Source organism: Parasteatoda tepidariorum, chromosome 2 (genome assembly GCF_982258835.1).
Source record: "Parasteatoda tepidariorum strain Cologne lab strain chromosome 2, Ptep-v5.0, whole genome shotgun sequence".
Lineage (NCBI taxonomy): Eukaryota > Metazoa > Arthropoda > Arachnida > Araneae > Theridiidae > Parasteatoda > Parasteatoda tepidariorum.
Genome location: NC_141756.1, coordinates 33,686,072 through 33,690,117, shown reverse-complemented (window position 1 = coordinate 33,690,117; position 4,046 = coordinate 33,686,072).

Below are 4,046 nucleotides of genomic sequence, written 5' to 3'. Positions count from 1 at the left end.
TTTGTATCTTGTAGTGCTTCTAATTAAAAATCGAATGAAAAAGTAAAAAAAAAACATTGAATATATAAAATCTGGTTCATAATTATTATTTTTTAATTATTAATATTAATATATTGATATTTTACATTATATTTTAAATATTTAAATTTAATGAATTATAATTTGTAACCTTAAGTTTCGTTTGTTATTTAATTCTATTGTTGTTGTATACTAGGTGTAATTAAAGAATTCATCAGATTGATGAAAGATGATTTCTCTGACTGGATCTTTAGGAAATATTGTTCTTGTTTCTTAACAATTTATTTTATTTATTTATATATGTCTTCAATCAAGACAGTAAGCCTGTGTTCAATTTAAAAAAAAAAACCTGGTGTTTCAGCTTTTTTTTTTTAAATGTAATTATGAATGGTATATGTTTCTATAGCTCCCTTCTAGTTTCTTTTGTCAGAGAAAAGTCACAAAATGGCACTTTTTAAAAATTAAATAAAGTTAGAAAATCTTTAAATGGTCACTTTTAATACAAACTCATTATTTCATAAAAACATTCTTATTTATTAAGTTTTTTTCTTTATGTGGAAAGAGTTTTATTTCGAATTTCAAAAAAGAATTGTTATCGTCAAAAGAGAAACCCTAACTAGTTTGGTTGAAGGAGTACACTAAGGCTATAGCACTAATCATTGCAAAATAGAAAAAATCATTAGTAATATCAAGTTTTTTAATTTAATTAAGTGTAAGTCACAATTTTTTGTGCAAGTTTAAAATAAATTTTTGTCTTTTTTAAAAAAATTTGTTTGTTGCTATATTGGTCACTGTATTTATTTTGAAGTCACTATTTTCCCTATTTTTGGTTTCCCTGTTTTTTCATTTTATTAAAAAAGATTCTCTGAACATATTTTTATCTATGTTCATTCTTTTTATTAATTTTTTCTGTTTTGGGGAGGAAGGAATTATATTATACTATGAAATTCATTACAATAACAGAATAAACAACTATTTTTTACCATATCTTAGGTTTTCAATTATCATCTCTGCCCATATTTATTTAAAAATGAAAATTTATTTATTAATATTTTTAGATGTCTGATACACTAGGTGTAATTATGTTTTTTTTATTGTATTTATTCTTTTTTTATGTTATATTGAGATTTCTTTTACTTCTAGTCATCAATAATGTGCATTTTTGGAAATTTACTTTCTTTTTTCCCCTCTATTGTGTATTGATAAAAAGGCTATTTTATTATTCTTTTCTTTTTTTAATAAAAAACAGCTTACAAATTTAAACACTTATTCTATGTTTAGAACATTATATATATATATATATATATATATATATATATATATATATATATATATATATATATATATATATATATATATGTAATTAATTAAATGATCTAAATTTACTTAAGTGGTTTTAATTTGCAAATGACTAATTAATGCCACATTTTTAGGAATAATAGATTTAATTTCACACACTTGAAAACAGAATATTATACATTTAATTAATTTTCAACTGTTTAGTAAAAAAAAAAATTCTCATCAAATAAAGTTTTTGGTTAAACCAACATTTTCTTTTTTAATTAATAAGTTGTATAACCATTTTATATTTTCTAAGTTCCTAAAATAAGAAAATGAGCTTTAGAGACTCTATCAGTATTATGGTATTAGATTCCTAGGTTTCTCTTGGAATATTAAAATGTAATGAATTATATTTTGTAAACAATGCTTTAATAGTTATTTATTTTAATATGAATTTCTTATTTGTAAGCTGTAATTATCTTTTTGCTTTGGTTCTTGGATGGGATCAGCACTTAATTTTATTTACACTTTAGAGCTTTTTTGGTTCATTGCACTTTGAAATAATGAACAAATGCTTGCAATATGAAGGGATATAGGTTAGCACTTTGCACTACTTAATATATTAAACATTTTTAACTAAATGTTTCCATTTTCTTGAATCTTTTGATTGGGTATATATTATATGTAAGCACATTTTGGTCAGCATACTTTTTTTAACTATATCTTCTGGAAATTAATTTTTACTCACAAGAATCCCAATTCAAAAGAACTTATTGTACATTGTGGTCATGAACTAACGTTTATAGTCCCATTGCTAGTAAAATAGTTACGAAACACTGAAATAAAGACATAAATATATTTTTAATTAGTAAAATCAGATTTCTTTTTTTGAAAGACTAAGAATCAAGCGAAACAGAAAATCCCTCAACAAAAGTTAAAATTTAATGGCTTCCATTTTGTTTTACTCTTCTGAGTGTTAATAATGGCTTTCATTTCTTGAGCTTGTGGCTTACCCACATCAAAAAACTTGTTTAATGCGTAAGTGGAAAATTTTCATATTTTCCCCAATGGTGCTACGCTTCGAAGGTTAATAGGTTTTTAAACACATTTTACTTTTTTAATTAAAATGAGTCACTAATTTGTTTCTCTAAATTCTTAAATAAATATTCTGCAAATCTGTGTTTAAGTATTTTCTTGTGATGAGTTCTTAACATTTCATGATATATTATAGTTACCACATACATATTTTGTTGCACTTCTCCCAACTATGGCTAAGCACCCAGCCTCTTTTTTTTTGCTCTATCCTTTAACAGCCACATAATTTTAACCCTGGTCAGAGACATGGATAGCACCTGAGATGGTACCCCTCAATAGGTGTCTCCTAACTTCCATACCACAATTAATGAGAGGATATTCAGCTACGACATATTTCAGGTGCACCTTGCTATATATACGCCTTTTTATCAAGCTTAGTTAGTTGCCAGGATCTAACTTGTGCATATTTTGTTGTAGTTAAAACACTCGTGTATATTTAATAATTTTTATCTCTGAAGTATGCCGATATTTGTTTTATAAATTGTGAGCTTATTTCAAATAATAAATTAACATATCATTTTTAGCATTAATCTGGATGTTCAACTGCAAAAGAATTTCATTTTAGGGTGTTGAAAGTATTTCTTCAGTAATCTCTGCCTATTTATTAAATTATATAACATATGCACAGAATGCCTTTGGTGTGTTTAGAACTTTTTTTTTATAAACATCAATATTATTTTTTTAAGTTTCAAATTTTCTTTGCATATTTAGTAGACAAATTTTGTTTGTGATAAATAATGATTTGAACTCTAGTTTAAGAAAAAAAGACTGTAAATTTACTTTTGTTATAAATAATAACTAAATATATTTTATTGTGAAGTGTGATGAATTAAAATTGCTTATTTTTTATAATTTAATCATTGTAAGAATGTATAAATAATAAATTGCATGTACATCTGAATATAGAAGTTAAATAGGAATTTGTACACTTATATGAACCTTCTGAACGTCAGTGCTGGCTTTTTTCTTACCTTAAGTATGCAATTATTTTTCACTCATGATATTCAATGAAACTCTGTATATAAAGGAGAAAAATAAGCATATTTGCCCAGAGTTGTAATGCTTAAAGGGTTCCGCTAGTTAAAATTATACATGTGCCTTATATGTAAATAAAAATTTTACTATTCATTTATGTTTTTTTCCTCTCTTTTTTATCTTAATATATGATAATGCATTTATATTAGCTGTCTCAAAATCTTTCTTTAATGGATTTGAAAAATAAATCTATTAAAGAAAACAGAAGAACATGAAAATTTGAAATTTGCTTGGGAAACCAGAGAGTTTCAAAATTAGTTAATTTATACAAAGTTCATCAACAGATAGCTTTGATAATTGATTAAAATTTTTAAATCAATGTTTTCCGAATAATCTATAATTACAGCAACAGCAAGGTTTAGTCTATGAATAAAATTAATATATGTCAATACATTTGGAATAATCTAACAGACAGCAAAAAATATTGTTTTATAATTTTTCTACTCCACATCATATGCTGAGGAACTTTGTTGAAATAAGTTCTCTGGTTTCCTAGTAGAATACAGCAAAACAAACATTTCTATCAACTATTTGTTGTTTTTCATAAATTGATCTATTCAAATTAGCAGTCATTTTTAGGATATGGGTTTAATACTTGATTATAAAATGCAATTCAC